Source organism: Apodemus sylvaticus, chromosome 15 (genome assembly GCF_947179515.1).
Source record: "Apodemus sylvaticus chromosome 15, mApoSyl1.1, whole genome shotgun sequence".
In the NCBI taxonomy this organism is placed as follows: domain Eukaryota; kingdom Metazoa; phylum Chordata; class Mammalia; order Rodentia; family Muridae; genus Apodemus; species Apodemus sylvaticus.
In genome coordinates this window covers 77,535,074-77,553,777 of record NC_067486.1, presented here as the reverse complement: position 1 = coordinate 77,553,777, position 18,704 = coordinate 77,535,074, and the positions used below count along the sequence as shown (strand labels likewise).

At 46.5% G+C, this 18,704-nt stretch overlaps 1 protein-coding gene across 6 annotated transcripts in view; it reads left to right on the top strand.

Annotated features, from left to right (window-relative positions):
• Window positions 1–18,704, top strand: part of St6gal1 (ST6 beta-galactoside alpha-2,6-sialyltransferase 1) — a 131,144-nt gene that overhangs the window by 58,524 nt on the left and 53,916 nt on the right. Inside the window, exon 1 of one of the 6 annotated variants that reach the window (XM_052158514.1) lies at window positions 1,426–1,577. The exons of 4 other annotated variants lie outside the window; for them this stretch is intronic. The gene's annotated coding sequence lies outside the window, so the exon portion shown is untranslated. Of the gene's footprint in view, window positions 1–1,425; window positions 1,578–1,901; window positions 2,158–18,704 lie in introns of those variants that run through there. One more of the 6 variants, XM_052158515.1, reaches the window with a different exon arrangement.

Here is an 18,704-nt window from a genome sequence, read left to right as displayed (position 1 = left end):
TTGCAAACTGACCATAGGGTCATCTGACTGGCAATGGTGTGACCCTAAGTGAAGCCTCAGCCTTCCACAGCTGCACAGAAACAGGGCAGGACTTCATTCCAAATTCTACACAACCTCAGGAAAGGGGAGAGGTTGTCTGTCTGGTTCTGTGGCCTCACTGCATATGGCTCCAGCACGGGCTTTGGAGGCACAGATGGAAGTCTTTTGATAGGTTATTTACTCTGTTTATTAATCTTATTTTCCGCCCCTCTAAATAGAGCAGATGTGGTAGTTCACCCATGTAATTCCAGAACTCTTATGCTGAGGCTTCAAGTTTGAGACCTGGAGTTTGTGGCCAGGTTGTGTTTCAAAAGTAAAATAGTAAAATAGATGACAGTAGAGTCTCTATGTACACCATTGCTGTAAGGGTTTGGTTTGTATGGACTGTTCATACAGAAAAGTCCAAAGACCAGGCACAGGCACCGCCTCTCATCCAATGCCCGTCTTTTGATTGGTGTCTGTAAGTGGGATTGTAGCGCTTATATGAGTGAGGAACCGTAGTCAGAGCACTTAATGCCACACCCTCGCTGAGCACAACAAAAGGACACCCATTCTCAAGACTTTATAAAGAGCATGGTGTGTTCTTCCTATACATAATCTAAGTTACAGTCCTATTGATTTCGACTGTATTTGGTGCTGTGGACAGTGTTTGGCCCATGTTGTAGGTGTGGAAGCCACCACAAATCAACTTGGGTGGCAAATCAAGATTTTTTTTTTTCAAACAAAGTTCCATTGAGATACCTTGGCAAGATTACATAGAAAGAACATCCTACTTGGTATGTTCCTTTGTTTGGTGACTTTCCCCACAGGCGGCTTTCAAAGAAACTGTCAGGGCAGATGAAAAATGTCAGGTGCTTAGCTCGGCTGCACTTATCAACGATGTCTACAAGAGAAGGGCAATGCCATGCTCTATAGGAAGCACAGAAAAATGTCCGAAGAGTCCTATCTGCTCCCCTCTTCCTGCGTGCCTGGCTCTTCCCATCTGGTTGAGCTGTGTCCCCAGGAGTGTTCCTAGGAACATCTAGACTCTTCTAGCCCCTCCAGATGCAGGCTACCTTGCAGCTGTATTTTTCTTTGCTCCTCTCCCCTGGGAGCAGAGGCACTTGGGGATGCTGTAACGTGTGGACTGGGCTGTGGGTGTTTGCTGGGCTGCACCGAGGAACATGTAATTATCTGCTCGAGATATTGAATATCTGTTAGAAGATGGGTAATCATGACAAGTGGACGTGCAGATGGAGGCCAGGGCCAGGTCAGAGGCATCATCCACTTAGCTATGGAAAATCCAGCACGGTCATTATGCTGGGAAATGCCAAGGACTTTCCTCCTTCGCCTGAATGACCTTGTTCTCCACAAAGCATTGGCGAATCCCTTGCTACAGCTCATTCAGAAGCCTGCCCAGCTCCTCGCCCTCAGCACCTATCTCAGCAACCTCTCTATACCAGTGCCCCTTGCTTGGGATTTTAGGCAAATGAAGCTCTGGGTATGTCTGCCTCTGTTTTGTGGCTAAAAGCTGACTCTGGGCACTTCAAAAAAAAAAGGTATGACTGTTTTTCCTTCTTCAACTTTCATGCTCTGTAGAACAGAAACAGGTCTTTTTTCCCCCTTCTTGAATGCAGTACTAGGTTACATGAGAGTGTGATGTTTAGTCTTGAGGGTCAGTTTGGTTGAAAAAAGAAACCCCTGGGGGATTTGTGTTCTAGAGACAGGCCATGAGGGTTTGTTCTGCTTGAGTTAATCCCTTGATGAGTTTATAAATGATAGTATTGTAGGGAGGTGGGGGGGGGGGCAGAGGCAGGGCCTGCTGGGAAGAAGTGCATCGTTGAGGTCATTTCCTTGGGGCTATTTCTTGCCCAGCCTCCTCCCTCTTTGCCCCTTCTGTCTGTCTTCTGCCTATGCGACATGAAGAACAGCCTCTGCCTCACGCTCCTGCCATCAGGACTTTCTAACCAAGCACATGAAGCCGTGTGATCATGGATCAAACCATCTGACCAAGTTCATGGGGCCAGTGATCATGGATCAAAGCGTCTGAAATCCTGAGTGAAAATAAATCCTTCTTCTTTTTTTCCATTGGGTATTGGATCACAGAGAAAATTAACTACCTCGGAATCCCCCTCAAATGTATGTTCTAGATAGAGTGGTGAGCAGTTTTTCTGTTTCTGTGTAGCTACCTAGATACCAGCATGATTTATTAAGTCTCTCTTTTTTTTTCTCCACTGAATTCCATTGTACTATTCTAAGAAATTATATGAGTGTACATGTGTGGTCCTGTTCTAGAATCTGATGTTCATGGGTCTATTTCTCTTTTCCTTTCTTTTTGGTTATGGTAGTTTCATGAGAAGTCTGGTAAAGCTCTTTCCCACTCAAACCTCAAGATTGCCACTTTGGATTTTAAAATATTTTTTTCTTAGTGTAGAATTAACTCGCCATTGGTTTCCACAAAATAGTGGCTGGGATTTTGATTGAGAGTGTATTGAAGCTATTGATCAAAGTATTAAGCTAGAAACAGAATCAACGGTCTTCCACCCCCCCTCCCCCAGGAATTGGTTTATGCTTTTGAAAGGGTTGAAATGTCTTCAGATCTGCAGTTGGCAGGCTGGGGACCCACGAGAGCCAAAGATGAAGTTATGGTCTGTGTTAGGTCTAAGGATTGGGAATGATGACAGAGTCTCTTGACCAAATGCCAGAAGGCATAAAACCCAGGAAGAGATGATGTTTGGGCAAGCATAGCCCTCGGCGGCTCAGCTTCAGGCAGGAGGAATTGCTTTTTGCTTGTGAGCAGGTCAGCCTTTCTACTGTATAGGTGTGAGGCCCTTCACTGGGAAGGGCAATTCACTGTGGTCAGACTCTGGGCAAAATAGTAATCTCCTGCAAACAGATATGTCCACAGTAATGTCTGGCTGGTTATCTGGGAACATGTCGGGAGATTAAGCTGACATAAGATGACCCTCAAACATTTGGGGGAGGGCAAATTGTTTTAAAAATCAAATCTTAAGAATTATGAACATCATTATATTTCCATTGCGTTAAGTCTTTTGGTAATGACAGGATGACTGTGCTCATCTTTTGTCAAATGCTTCTGCAAATAGAGACACAATATGTATACATGGCGTTTGGCCTTTCTTAACGGAAAATGGAACCCAAAACATATTTTCTAAGTATCTATGACCTTTTTACATTTTGCATTTTTGTTTTATTTATTTTTTTGTAATTTAAAAAATATTTATTTATTTATTCACTTTACATCTAGATTGCTGCCCCCTCCCGTTCCTCTCTCCCCCAGCTCCTCCTCCAGGCCCCCTCCACTTCTCTGAGAGGGTGGGGCCCCTGGGTTTTAGAAGGACGATTATCAGCCTCCTGGATACTCGTGAGGGAAGTGTAGGTAGAGTCTTGTAGGATGCCAACATTGAGTGATTTTGAAGTTCCCTTCATACCTGTTTTGTTTAACATTTGTTTCCTTTGGTCCTCATAAAGTCTCACCAGAGACTTCTTCTTTTATGCAGAGAAATGACCTTAAGGCAGTGGTTTTCAACCCTTTCATTATGATTTATAACAGTAGCAACATTACAGTTACGAAGTAGCAATGGAATAATTCTTGTGGTTGGGGGGGGGGGTCACCACATGAGGAACTGTATTGAAGGGTCGCAGCATCAGGAAGGGTGAGGACCGCTGTTCTAAGGGTGTGTGTGATCTAGGAGTCCTAGGAACTTTTCCTGAGAGAGGCCCTCCTCCCGTCCCAAAGTCACTCTCCATGAAGATGATCTTTTATGACTCTTACTAGAACACTTCTCCAAGGGACTCATCCTTGTGGAGACCCTTATAGACAATGCTGAAGGGAGAGCAGGCAGAGGAGAGAAAGCAGACCGAGGTGTTCCATGTTCAGTCCTAGAGAAGGGATGGAAACTGGAATACTGTTGGTCCTCAAGCCATTTTTTGAGGCAAGCAGGGACAACAGCTTTTATTTGAACAGTGCTCTAAACTGTGTCACGTGTAGTGCCCCGGGGGGTTAGCTGGCAAATACAGAAATCCTGGTTAGGTCAAGAACCATTAGCTAATGCTTGCTTTCTTGTTCTGCTTCTAAGAAGTTTATCAATAGTATTTTTGAAACCATTCAAAGCTAAGAGGGGAGATTGGCTTTTCTCCTCCTTTATAACTTCCTACCTCTCTTGTCTTCTTCTTTCCATTAGTCAGCATGTGCAGAGTCCCAGACCCGAGAACATGGCTGGAGATGAACCACTATCTCTCTCTTTGAGCTTGTGTCCCTTACATTTTTTTAATTTTTACTTCCACAAACAATAAGCAATGTAGTTGCTTTTTCAAAAATGCTTTTTGTCTGTTGTTTTTCCGAGACAGGGTTTCTGTGTGTAGCCCTGGCTGTCTTGGAATTCACTCTGTAGACCAGGCTGGCCTCAAACTCACAGAGATCCACCTGCCTCTGTACTGGGACTAAAGGCCTGCGCCACTACACCTGGTAGAAGCTTTTGATTTTAAAGACATACACAGTGGAGTATTTGTGAATGGAATAATGCATGAGATTTGTTTCAAAATAATCTAGAAGATTCAGAAGTAGACAGGCCTGTAAGCAAGAATGTCTGCACGCTGCTCTGGTCTGTGGGACTTCTCTATGTAGTGACCATTTATAGCCATTTTTTCCATTATCTATTAGAGACGAAATTTCATGAAATACTGCTTGCCCTTATGCAGTGAATTCTGATATTTAATCATATAGTTCCTTTTATTTTAATACAACTGATTATCGTGTTGTCAGGGTAGTGTGGTCATGGGTTCCAGCTTGACTTTGAGATCAGCAAAATGATAACTGTTTTTGGAAAATGCTGCCGTAGGTACAGGGACAAAAACACTCGGAATCAGCGATGACTACCCACTGTCAATCTATCCTGGCTTGTGGCCATATCAGGACAGTACAGAACTACCTACCCACTGAAAAGCAATCCTGGTCTGTGTACAGAGGGCAGTGGACAGAGTGGGACAGCAAGGTCACTTTCTCTGGGAAAGTCTAAGTAGTGTCCTGCCTAGAAGGGGAGACATGCGGAAACATGGTGAGAAGATAAACATTTGAGATCAGATGCTGAGGGAATAGGGAGGGCTGACCTCTGTCCACGATGCTGCAAAGTGTGGGCGGTTGGCCAGTGGCCTTCTGGAGGGCACAAATAAAAGTCACGCTAGGCCCTCCAAGACAGCTTAAAGACTTTGTTTCTGTTTAGGGTTGTAGGATAACTGGAGAAATAACCCTGTTCCACTGGACTTTCATGAAGGTTATTTCCAGCTACGTATATGTAGAGTATGTTGTCTGTGTCATGATTTAGAATAAAGGACTCACACCCACCACCCATGGAAAGCAGGACCACTCCAGAGCACAGATCTCTTGCACCACCTCATAGAATCACCTCCCTCCCCTCTGCCATGGGGTTTTCCAGAAGATCCACACAGACACTCGAGTCGAGATTCTTTCATAAGAAAAGTGGCTTTCACTTTCAGTGAATTAGAGGCCATGAACATGGACTCCTTGCAAGCTCATGCCCCCTTTCCCTGCACAGGCTTGTGGCATGAACTGTGGCAGCCTGTGAGACTCTGATGATCCTTACATGCACTTTTCTAGGTCTTTTATGACTGTTAGGAAGTAACTCTTTTAATCTTCCAAGAGAATCAAACAAGCAAACAAAAGCGCTAGGAAGTATAATTATTACCATTACTTGACTTGTGTAGAAACTAAAGCAGCATAGCCAAGGTTTTGAAATCTGAACTGATGTCAGCTGCCACTTATAGAAGGGGAGGCGGCAGAGTGAGCAGCATCATTGGCTGCCAAAACAAACAGGACCCACATTTCTCTGAGGAATTTAACAGGACTCAGCATCTCATAACACAATATTCAGATGTCCAGGTTGTAATTCAGCTTGACTTTACTCAACATTAAAAAAAGTAGCAACAAGGATATTCAAACAGAACTTAAAGAGAATGATAATTACTAAGTGTGACAGAGAGATGACTCAGATGGCGTTGAGGCAACATTTGGATCCAGTCTTAAAAGTAATGGAAAAACTGAAATTCTCAGCCGAGAAATAGAAACTAGTACAAAACGACTAGATGAAACTTTAAACCCAAACAATGACATCTGAAATAACTCATACACTGGGTGGTCAACTTAGCTGCAGAATAGATGACCGACAGAAAAATCAGTGAACTTGAAGGCAGATAGATGGAAATCTTACAGTATGGAAAACAGAAAAACAGTGTGAGAAAACCAGTGTTTCGTCAGATGACATCAAAAGGTTGGATATTAGTGTTGTTTGAATTCCTTATTGGTGTAGGGGAAGTACTTGAAGAATGGCTACAACTGTCACAAATGTAGAGAAATAAAATTTCAGATCGTAGAATCTCCGTAATTTCAGACAGGGTGAAGTCAGTGAGAGGTACTCAGCTGCTGTAGAATGGAGCTCAAGCCTGCCGCTTGGTTTCTGCTTCTTCCAGGAGGCTGGTCTGGAGTCTTCTCTGCAGCTTGGCTTGTGTGAGAGTGACCCTGACTGGTCTGTACTGTTTCTTCTTGGGGGGGGGGGGGGTTAGGGGACGAGGAAGAGCCTAGTAAATCTTGTCAGTTTCAGGGACTTCGGAGCCTATTTTAAGTTGTTTACCTTCTGGGATAAGGCAGCTTCTCTGAAGGATAGAATGTTTCAGTCTTTCGATCTTTCAATTTTAGAAGAAACTGTTACACGGTACCAAGTCTCTCTCCTGTCTTTTAGCTTGTTCTTAAATCCAAAGGGAGTGAGAGCAAGTTGGAGCTCATGGAACCAAAACACAGAAGTCATGAAAATAGCTGATGTGTTCACTAGTAAACACATATAAAAGTAAACAAAATGTCTGTGATCTCATGTATATAGGGGTGACCACAGAAGAACACCAATATTTCTGGATGCGTATCCTTCAATTCATTTTTCTCAGTGAATAGACACACCTGACTGCTGTCTCCTGTCACCTATCTGCTGTCTCCTGTCACCTGTCTGCTGTCTCCTGTCACCTGTCTGCTGTCTCCTGAGCTTCTGTCCACTCCTTCCTTCCTCTTTTCCTCCCTCTGCTGCCTTTTCTTCTTCCTCTCACTCTTTCTTCCTTTGAAATGTTATTTATTTATTATTTGTTATTTATTCTGATGTGTGTGCTTGCCTATTTATATGTACAGCCCACGTGTGCTGTGCCAGCAAAGACCAGAAGGCAGCATGGAGCTGGGGTGACAGGTGGCGGTGAGCCACCTGATATAGGTAGGGACTGAACCTGGGTCCTCTGCAGGAGCAGCCATCTTAGCTGGTGACCTGCCTCCCCAACCCTCTCCTCCCTGTGTTTTTCTTTCAAGTAAGAGACTAGAATTCTGTGAGTTTTTCTCATTAATTGACACTCTATTTGGGGCATTTTCCTAGTTTGTTTTAAAAAAAAATAATGCATTAAAAATTTAGCTTGAAAATGGCACACTATTATGTTTTTAAAAGAGACATTCTGACATTTACAGGTGTGAGAACACTGTGCCAGGATTAGCTCTGTTTGCCTGGCAGTCCTGAGGGACAAGCTGACCCTGACTAGGTGCCAGGGGTGCTGCCCTTTTCACACGTGTGCCATTTTCATTAGAGAAATCTTTAAAGACTCTTCAAAAGTGTGAGTTTTAATTTTTTTAAATCCTATTCTGCTTGTGGATATTCCGTGTGTTTAATAATTCTTTTGTTGAGTTGGGGTTGTTTCAGATTTTAAGTAAACCGAGGTTAAAAAAAAAAATCGAGTCTCAGAACTCTTGTCATTTCTCCTTTGTATAGGATTATTACCAGGCTGAATGATATTGGAAATGGAAAGTCGCCTTTCAGAGTTGCCTGCTCTTTCCCCAATTACCCAGCACAGTTCTAAGACACATCATAAGCAGTGGGCAGAGACAACATATTTTAATGTGCGTTTCTTTAATTTTAATGGTACTTAACCATAGCTTACCGTTGAATTAGGGGAGAAAAGTGGAAACGTATGGATTTATTGTTCCCTCCCGTGTCTTCACTTCGGAGATGAGAGGCAAATACTGACACATGCAGCCCAGAGTTCAAATCCTGGCCCTGGTACTTACTGCCTGTGCATTTTGTGCAGTTTTCTCTATAAAACCATTCCAGCTGGGCGGTGGTGGTACACACCTATAATCCCAGCACTCTGGGAGGCAGAGGCAGATGGATTTCTGAGTTCGAGGCCAGCCTGGTCTACAGAGTGAGTTCCAGGACAGCCAGGGCTACACAGAGAAAACCCTGTCTGGAAAAAACCAAATCCAAAAAAAAAAAAAAAAAAAAAAAAAGACCATTCATAGGGAAGAGGCCTGGTGGCGATGGGTGGAATGGAGATGGTAGCTTTTATGTCCTTGGAGTCTGAGTCTCAGGATGAACAATGCTGTCCCACACAGGAGCCGCCATGGTTGCTTGAGCCCTGGGTTCCTTCTTGCAGAGAAGGCTCCGTAGGAACCTCTGCTGGACGTTGATTGGATCACTGTCCCTTCATCTCTTCACCACCTGGCAGGCTACAACTTTCTTTCCTCACCGGGCATCGAGGCCACCAGTGTTGCTCAATTCGATGGTCTGGGAGCTAATTCTGATTGCTGGTGGTTCTTACGGTTGGCCGCACACCCCTCACAGTAATTGATGTGGAGGACTGCATGGGATTTCAGGGGAATTTGCTTGACAGTGTCTTGCCTTATTTACTAGAGCAAGGTTCAGCTTTAGAACACAGTCTTTGCAGGGCAACTCAACCAAACCGAAGTCCGGTCTCACTCTTTAGAGTTCAGGCTCAGTGCTTTAAGGGGATGTATTTCCATTATAGGAACACATCTGTAGTCTGGGGACACTGAAAATACAAAATGGAGCCACTGTGACCCTTTAACTGCTTGTAGGCCAAGAAACTTCTTGGTAGGGACCATGAGCTTCCTTAAGGTGATCTGGACACCAGGTAGGTGATGAAGCCAGAAAACCTTAACAACACTCTCCCGTACTCTCCTGGAATCAGGACCAGCCCCAGTTCAGTGACACCTGGCAGGCTACCGGAGAGGAGCTTGGAGGAAGTAGGGGACGGTGAAGGTATGGCTGACCTGGTTTCTAAGCTGAGGAAAAATCCAGGGTGAGTTGAGTTCTATTGTAAGGAGTTGAGTCGACTGTCTTTTCCTGTTCTGAGTGGGTGGTGCCCTCCTGTTCTGTGTAGTATGACATGGACGCAGAAACAGGGCGAAAGAGGCCACATTCTCATGGTTATGGGAGAAATGACTCTACCCCAGTTCACAATTTCCAAGCATATTACTTTGCCTTTGACAGAGGGTGGAAGGAATCTCCAGAGCTATGGAAGGAGCCTCTCCCCACTGCCCTGTCCTCCCAAGAGCTGTGTGCAAACTGGGCAGAGCATTGTCTATGCCTCTTCCACGAGGGGAAAAAAAGTTAATAGCACTAACTTGGAGAAATGTATCGTAACACAGATTTCCCATGTCTGGCTGACAGACTCTGGTTTCTTGCTTCTTCCATGTTTCACGACAAGTCTGTGACTGTGGAGAACTGTTACTGTCTTAGCTTTGCATATGTGCATTTGAGAGAAAGAGCAAGGGAGCAAGAAAGTGTGAGAGAGACAGAGACAGACTTACTACATAAGCCAAGGCTGGCTTTGAACTCATGATTCTCTTGCCCAGCTCCCTAGGTTGGAATTACAGAGATAAGACATGGTTCTCACTGTGTTGTAGATGCAGACTTGCCCTGAATTCCTGGGCTTCAGTGAACTTCCTGCCCCAACGTTTTGAGCACCAGGAACACAGGCATGTGTCACAGATCTTAGCTCTGAGATAGGGATCACAAATCCTTTTTTTTTTTTTTTTTTGGTGGTGACTTCCAAAGAGAATGGGGATACAGTGATTTGACTTAATAACCGACACACCCAACCTATGTGAACTGTTTTGTGGTTGCTCTATAGTTCACTTTTCTGTCATCTTTAGTGCCATCCCTCTGCTGCTGGATCCCCTGAGGGGTTTGCATTCTTATTCCCTTTGACACAGGGTGGTTTCTGAAACAGGAAAAATTTAAAGGGGCAAATATTGGTTTTGTTTAGAATCCGGGTTAAGCCAAAGGTAAATGTTTACTCGGGGCACTCCCGAAAAGGCCATCTCATCCAGAAAGGAAGACTTCTGCATCCCATAGCAGCTGAGCTGGGCTCCAGGCTCCTGTGGTTACTGCCTACTTTTGTGGGGTTCAAGTGCACACAATTTACAGTTGGGAAAATAAGTACTGGAATGGTCCTGTTATTCACTGAAGGTGCCCCAGATATCGAATAATAAAGCAGAAATCCGAATCTAGTGTAGTCTGTGTCTATCTAGGGTGTGGTTCCAATAACATTTATCACAAATCCCCCACCCCCCCCTCCAAGCTAGGGCCTTGTCAAGGGCTCCCTGCTTTCTGTCTTGGGCTTTATCTCATTAGTTGATGGGTCAGCACCAGGTTTCCAGGTGCTGTGTGCCAAAGACAAGTCCAACTGATGTCATGGCTCTGTCACTGTTGAGGGTGAATGTGGAGAATCCCATGAATATGTCGGAGCAGTAGGCTTATTGTTGGCATGTGTGAAAGAGTTAATCTTGAACTCTCTGAGAATGCTCAGGTCAGCTTTACCTGATGATCAAATGGTGCTATGTATGCCTTAGGTGAGGTGTTCTGGCTGACAGATAACAGAGCTCTGTGTATTGTCCCAGAGCACCTAATGTCTTCTCTGTATGCAGTCAGGCATAACTGCGAACTTACATCTGTGGAGTGAAATTCATCCTCAAGTGCCAATGACCTGTTTGTTTTCCTTGGGAGCCATGAGTTATAAGAGATAACTTTTCACTTCTGATACAAGGAAGTTACAGAGATCTTGGAACACTGGGTCCTGGTCTTGACAGTGTGAGCTCCCTATGTACTAAAGTGGGGGTATTGCACTGGCTAGCTTTATGTCAACACAAGCCAGAGTTATTTAGGAAGAGGAAACCTTAGTGGAGAAAATGCCCCATAAGATCAGCATGTAGAGAGAAAAATCTGCCTGCAGGCAAGTCTGCAGTATATTCTCTTAGTTAGTGATTGGTGTGGGAGGCCCAGCCCATTGTGGGTGGTGCCACCCCTGAATGGTGGTTCTGGGGTGCATAAGAAAGTAAGCTGAGAAAAGCAAGAGGAGCAAGTCAGTAATTAGCACTCCTCCATTACCTCTCGGAATCAGTTCCTGCCTCCAGGTTCCTGCCTTGAGTTCCTGCCCTGACTTCCCTCCGTGATAGACTGTTAAACATAAATAAGCCCTCTCTTCCCCCAAGTTGCTTTAGTCACGCTGCTTCATCAGGGCAATAGAAACCTGGAGACGGAAACTAGTACAGTGTCCTGGGGGAACTGTTGAGACAGGCTTTGACCAGGTATTTTGGGGAGGATTGTAATGGCATTTAAACTTTGGGCTGGAAAAGCTGTTGAGCTTAGTGGGGTGTTCTGTGGGAGTCTGGAAGGTAAGAGGGTTTAGAGGAAGGCAGATGATGGAGACCCAGCTCTCTGAAGCTTCTGAGGGGAGTTTGGGAGTCTGTGAGAGAGTCGTGTAGCGTGGGCACTGAGTTCTTTTTACTCTGTCAGCTTGGTTCTGCTTTGATCAGATTGTGACGGTGCCCTGGTACTTCCTTCCTGGAGTAAAAACAGTATTTAATTTAGTTTTAAATTGACAGAAGTCCTCAGTTAAAGAGACTAGGTTTTATAGACAACCTATTTTAGAAATTTTGAGTGCCTTAAAGACCAAGCTTTAAAAGTAACTGGTTAAAAAAAAAAAAAAAGCAAGCATCCCCTCCCTCTCTACGTAATTGAGAAATGGGCTAACGGATTGGATAGAGTTCTCAAAAGAAGAAATCAGAATAAATGACCAACAATGGCTCTCATGGAGAAAAAGCCTCAGATGCTGGCAAGGACATGGAGAAATGGAGCCCTTCTTCACTGTTCGTGGGATAGGCACTGCTGCAGCCACTACAGACGTGAATGTGAGGGTCCCAAAAGGCCACAAATAGAACTCCTGCATTGACTCAACTCTACTGCACCTGGGAGTAGACCCAGTGGCTGTAAAGTCATCATGCCACAGAGACTCTCCCACATCCAAGTGTAGCCCGCCTTCTTCACCGTGGCTGAGACACGAAGCCAACCTAAACGTCCATCCGCAGAGGAGTCGGTAAAGAAAATGAGGTAGCGTGTGGATTTTTACTCAGCTGTAAAGGATTGTGGCATTCCTGCAAAATGGGAAAACCACTGATGGCTGTGTTAGAAGAAATAAGCGCAGCCCTGAGGAACTTTATTCCTCTCTTATATACAGAGGCTAGTTTTAACTGTGCCCGTGTGCTTATGTGCTGCTTGCTTGTGTGTTTGTGTGCCATGCAAGTGGGCAGGGAACGGGGAGAGGAGGAGGAGGTCTAGGTGGAGGTGGAAAAGATGATATGTAGGGAGAGAAAGGGGACCAGAAAGCAAATGTCACGTTCAAACCACTGATTTATATACTAACTTCCCAAATCATTAAAAAAAGAATAACTATAAAGTGCTCCATTAAATAAAACAACATTACGAAATAGTATTAAATTGTTTAATCAATTTGGAAGCCATTCACTGAAAGTTACATGAAAGTGGCAGTTAATAAAATAGTTACATATAAACAAGAAAGAAAGAAACCACCTTTGGGCTGGCAAAGTGGTTGAGATCAACGGATCCTGGGTTCAAGTGTTGGCTCTGCCATTTATCGGCAGAAGTCAGTCATTCAAGGTCCTTGGATCCAGCATCTTGACTGTTAAAACAGACCAAGAGAGCAGCTTCACGGTCCTGTGTTGAGGAAGGAGGGCCCTGTGCTGTGTAGATTTTGAAGCAGCTGCCTCCGTTGTGTTTGGGTGACTAGAGTCGATTGGTTACAGGTCATCCAGAGACCTGGGCTGATACTGTGAGTCTGCCATTTCCTATCCAACAGCGAAGTCTTTGTCTGCAAAGTTAGACAGTGTCTGAACCAGGCCTTTACTTAGCCATGTCCCACCTGGGGTGGGAGGTGGGGTGGAGGTGTGGAGGGGTGGGCGGGTATTGCTCTTGCCCCTCCCAGGATAGGCGTGGCCTCAATGCTTTAAGGACCATTTATAGCTTCCAACCAGTTCAGTTTGAATCAACTGAGTATGTTAACCGGGCTGCTAGGATGCTTTTAATAGACTAGAGCAAGATTTTCCTCCCCGAATTTCTTTCCCCTTTCTCTGTGCATGGTGTCCAGGGTGGGCTTGACCTGGTCCTGTAGAAGACGCTAGTTTACTAAGATGAGAGAGCAGAACAGTTCTTACCCTGGTGACTGGGAGGTGAGGTTACCTGTATTCGGTGATGCTGGTTTTGGGAGACTTCTGCTGGAGAGAAGGCTTCAGGGTTAAAGGCCATTCATAGATTGCTCTTCCAGTGAACCCTGGGTTCATCTTCATGCATCTACAGCTCAAAGCTGCCTGTAACTCCAGTTCCTAGGGATTTGTAACCTTCTGACCTACCAGAATCCCTTCTTCTGATCACCGCCATGGGGCCGAGGAGCCCGTGCACAGCCTGTGAGGGGACAGTGATGGGGGAGCTGGTCTGGAGTAAGAGTGAGGTGGAGGTTGTCCAAACCCCCAGCATACTGGCAGGAGTAGCACCTTTCCCTCCCTGCCCTGGGCCTGCATGTCTGAGCACACAAAACCTTACAACTTCCCACCTCTGCCACTCCTGAGGTGGTCAGTTGCCTGGCAACCATGTCCAGTAAGCACCTGGGATTATTCTTCATGCAAATAAAGCATTCCTTAGCCCCAGCCAATGATGTAAAATCACCCCAAAGCCTCTACCCACTCCCCAAAGGCTCAAGTAGCCTTTGTTTTCCCTAATTTAACAGCAGCTCCATGAGGTCTGCCCCCCTGCACTCACCCATTGTCGCCTGAGGTCTCTGTCACCCCTGGACCCATTTCCACCTCCCTTTCCCTCAGGCCACGTGTCTGATCTGGAGTGGTCGTGCCAGTAAAGGAGGGGGCGTGGAATGGGAAGTGCAAATCACAGGTACTAGGATGCACATGGTACACAGCTCTCTGTGCGGTCAAGCCAATGCCATGGAAATCTGGCCCTGGCTTCCTTGCGCCCTGATGGGCAAGGATAGGACGGAGCACAAGAACAGCCCTTGCTTGACATAATCCCTGGATCTGGAGGTTCGGGTGAAATGATGCTTAAGAGAACACTAAGAGGTGTCACTATTCTCACAGGAGACACCGTAAAACTTGGAAGTTCTGATAGAGACACTTCCATTAGTAGATTTAAAAGAAAACTCTAATTTTGAGGCAGGGTCTTGGTTTGTAGCACATAGGGTGCCATTGAACTCCAGTGTGGTCATAGCTGACCTCTCCCTTGAGTCCTTGTACCTTGGTCTCTTTCTGAGTGCTGGAACTGAATTCTGCACCACCACCATGCATGTCCAGGACTTAGGAGAAAATTCTTAACATTTGACTTAATTTTTTCCCCCTTACTTTTCAGCCAGCTGGTCCTCTCTTGCCGTTTAGCACATGGGACTTGCAGGGAAGCCATTCTTCTGCCTATGGTAACTGCACTGCACTCCAAAGGGGAGGCCTGTCATAGCCAAAGGGTACCCTTCTAAAATGAGGGGTGTAGTAGTTGGTCGGTTTGTCCAAAATTGAGTCTAGCCCAGCTCAACCTGAGCTATGGAGGAGGGTTTCTGGTAGTTTTTAAAAAGCCAGCATTCCTCAGGAACTAATGAAGTTGTTTCCTGTTTGCCCAAAGGAGCTGGTTCCATTACCTTTGGCAAAAGGGACCGGTGGCTCCCAAGTCAGCACACATCCATGGTACTGAGGTGCATGCTAGCCTCCAGTTCCCTCAGTGCCTGTTTATAAGTGCCTGTTACACATTTCAAGGTCTATGCCAGCAGCCTTGAGTTTCTCACTCCTCCTCTGCCTTAGACTTTGCTCATGGGCTTTCCTCTCCACAGGTCCCCATCCTGGCTACGTACACTGTCCTCTCTCCTCCCCCGACCCCCGGCCAGGTCCAGTCAGCTGGCCATGATCAGTCCACTTCTTTCTCTCTCTACTCTGGATGTTCCAGATGCCTCTAGATAGTTCACCTCTCTTATCTATAATAAAACCTTCCCCTTGACCGTACTGGTGAGAGGTTCTGTTGGCAGTTTCTTTACCACAACCCCCTTGCATAGATCTGGTGCGGAAACCATAACATATAAGGCTTTTTTTTGATATAGGTGCCTCTGCATTTGCCACTGAGTGCTGTGCTGGGGAGGGTGTCTGATCTAGCAGTCGCTAAAATCCTGGTTATATGCTGATGCTCTGATTTCCAAGGACTCAGTTGAGTCTTCTGGATATTCTTAGAATGAGTTACCTTTGCCAAGTGAGAGATGGTTGTGGATATTTAGATGCCCTCCTACATTTAGTTAACCAGGGGAACCTGCTCTCTGGGAGGTGTGATTGGAAGATAGGATTAAATTACGTAAGACCAGGTGCTATGGTCCTAGATATTATGATAAAGTAAGCTATGAAAACCACTACCCCTTGCATGTGGTCTCCTGAGAGTCACTAAACATGTTCAGTATTTCCATGTTAAATCTGTATAGCAAGGAAGTTGGGTTTCTGTGTGTTGTGCTGAACTTTTATCAGCGATTTGATCATGTTAACAGTGCCCGTCTCCTTGGTAGACTTTTGATGGGGAGCAGTGTCTTACACGTAACAGCATATAAGATCTGAGAGTTCCCGTAACAACAGCTGTCAAAATTTAAGGATTATGTCAGGCTAAAACAAAACAAAAGAGATACTTGACGTGGGATGACTTAGGTGCCATTGGTTCTGACTAAAGGGAGCTCTTGTTAGGTGATGATGTAATGAGATGCTGGGAGCAGGAGGCTTAAGGATCCACAGTCAGACCATGTTCTTAGATTGGTAGAAATAAACTTCCTATTAGGGCAGTGTTAGTCACTACAATAAACCAACAAGGCAATGCGGACTATACAACAGATTTCTGAATTGCCTTGACCCAGGAGTGACCAGTGTTGTTTTGGATCACATTTGACGACAGCTAGTAAAATGATTAAGGAGACAGAATTCAGGGCAGCATGATGGCCAGCAGCTGCAGTGACTTGATAGCCCTTGAATGGCCTGAGCAGACAGGCGAGCACAGAAACGGAGCCAGCTCATGTGTTAGAATAATGTGGTTTACTCCCTTTGGGCTGCAGCGGTGGTGTAGGAGAGATTGTTTTCTGGAGAGACATAATACATATAGTTCTAGTCACTCCAGAAAGAGAGCCTCTGACAGACCAAAGTAATGCTTGCATCAAAGGCCAGGTATGTGAACCAATGAAGTTGTTTGTATACTTGCTTGCTTGCTTGTTTGCTTTTGAGACAGGGTTTCTCTGTATAGCCTTGGCTGCTCTGGAATTCCGTATATCAATCAGGCTGGTCTCGAACTCGGAGATTCGCCTGCCTCTGCCTTCTGAGTGCTGGCATTGAAAGTGTGCGTCACCACGGCCAGTACCAATGAGTTTTTAATGGAATTACTAAAGGCGAGTTTGGGTGAGGAGTTACTCATATGCATCACTGGAAAGCCCAGCATGGGCTGTGACTCATGAAAGCTACAGCCCCTGAGTTCTCGAGATGCTCCCGTTGACGGCTCCCGTGGTTCAGCAGTAGCTCACTGCTTCTGTATCCCAGGGCAGGGTGCCATCACAGGCCCGTTCATCTCATGAGTCTCCCTCTCCCTTCTCCAAATGAATGTTTCAGTTTGGAGGAAAGTGCTATATAACATAGAAAAGCATCTTAAAATGATGGTCTACAAATGACTCTGAACCTCATTTCTTCAAAAAGAAGACGATTATCAGTACCCTGGCTCCCAGGGCGATAAGATCGAGTTTGGTAACATAAAATGCTATTACATAGCAGCTCCTCCTCCTCTTCCTTCCCACCTTCTTCTACCAGCAGCAGCAGCAGCAGCAGCAGCAGCCACCAGCCCACCATCTTAGGACCTCACACTGTGGCCCAGGCTGCCTTAAGCTTTCTCTCCTCCCTCCTAGTCTTCTTTCTTGAGAATTGAGATTGGAAGCATAAGTCACCAGACTTGGCTACTGTTCAAACAGCTTCTTGGGACACCTTCCTTCTGCATCTTCTCCAGTCTGCTGCCTACAGTAGCTGCTTCTTTGGACAGTAGCTGTGGAGTGGGGCTTCTTACACGTGCCATCCAAGGAAATCCAAATTCTCACAGCACTCCGAGGCCATTAGTCTAAGGCCCCACCTGATCTGACAGCTCTCAGCACCCCCCCCCCCCACACACACCTGTGCTCTCTGCTCCAGGCCTGGCATCGTTCCCCGCCCCCCCCCCCACACACCTGTGCTCTCTGCCCCAGGCCTGGCATCGTTCCCCCCCACCCCCACACCTGTGCTCTCTGCCCCAGGCCTGGCATCGTCCCCCCCCCCCACACCTGTGCTCTCTGCTCCAGGCCTGGCATCGTTCCCCCCCCCCACACACACACACCTGTGCTCTCTGCTCCAGGCCTGGCATCGTCCCCCCCCCCCACACACACACCTGTGCTCTCTGCTCCAGGCCTGGCATCGTTCCCCCCCCCCACACACACACCTGTGCTCTCTGCTCCAGGCCTGGCATCGTTCCCCCCCCACACACACACACCTGTGCTCTCTGCTCCAGGCCTGGCATCGTTCCCTCCCCCCCCACACACACACCTGTGCTCTCTGCTCCAGGCCTGGCATCGTCCCCCCCCCCCACACACACACCTGTGCTCTCTGCTCCAGGCCTGGCATCGTTCCCCCCCCCCCACACACACACCTGTGCCTCTGCTCCAGGCCTGGCATCGTCCCCCCCCCCCCCCACACACACACCTGTGCTCTCTGCTCCAGGCCTGGCATCGTTCCCCCCCCCCCCCCACACACACACCTGTGCTCTCTGCTCCAGGCCTGGCATCGTTCCCCCCCCCCCCCACACACACACACCTGTGCTCTCTGCCCCAGGCCTGGCATCGTTCCGGAAGCACATCAGGCTTCTCTCTGCCAAAGGAGTTCTGCTCATTCACTCTCCGTTTCCCCTGGAACCCTGTTCTCCCTGAAGACCGCATGGCCCTCCTTGGACCTCCTGCCCGTCCGTGACGATGTGGAGGCCTCTCACACCCAGCTTCTTATCCACGCAGCCCATTTCCATCTCTCTGCCCACTGCAAAGAGGTTTTGTCTTTCCAAAGTGCCTCCTGCACATGAGTTTGATTGGATTATTTCCCCCAAAATACGTGGGAAATGTTGAGTTTCTGGCCACCTTCAGGACCTTCCTCCAGAGGCTTCACTGGTTGAACTGTGAGCACTGGCGTATGTGCTCCACAGTTTGGGATGCTCCCATTTCCCACTGCCATGCTCTCTGATGGTAGGACTTAGATTCTTTTTTGGTAGGTATAAAAAAAAATGGACAATGATAAAAAAAAATACCTGTTGAACTTAAAATGATCAGATATCAAGTGCAGCTTTGAAATCTGGTATTCATTCTCTAGGACTCAGAACAGGGACTATGGAAACAACACCAGTCCAAAGCATTGGCCAGAAGCAGGACACACAAGAGAGGCCAGATGGTGTAGCTTCTTG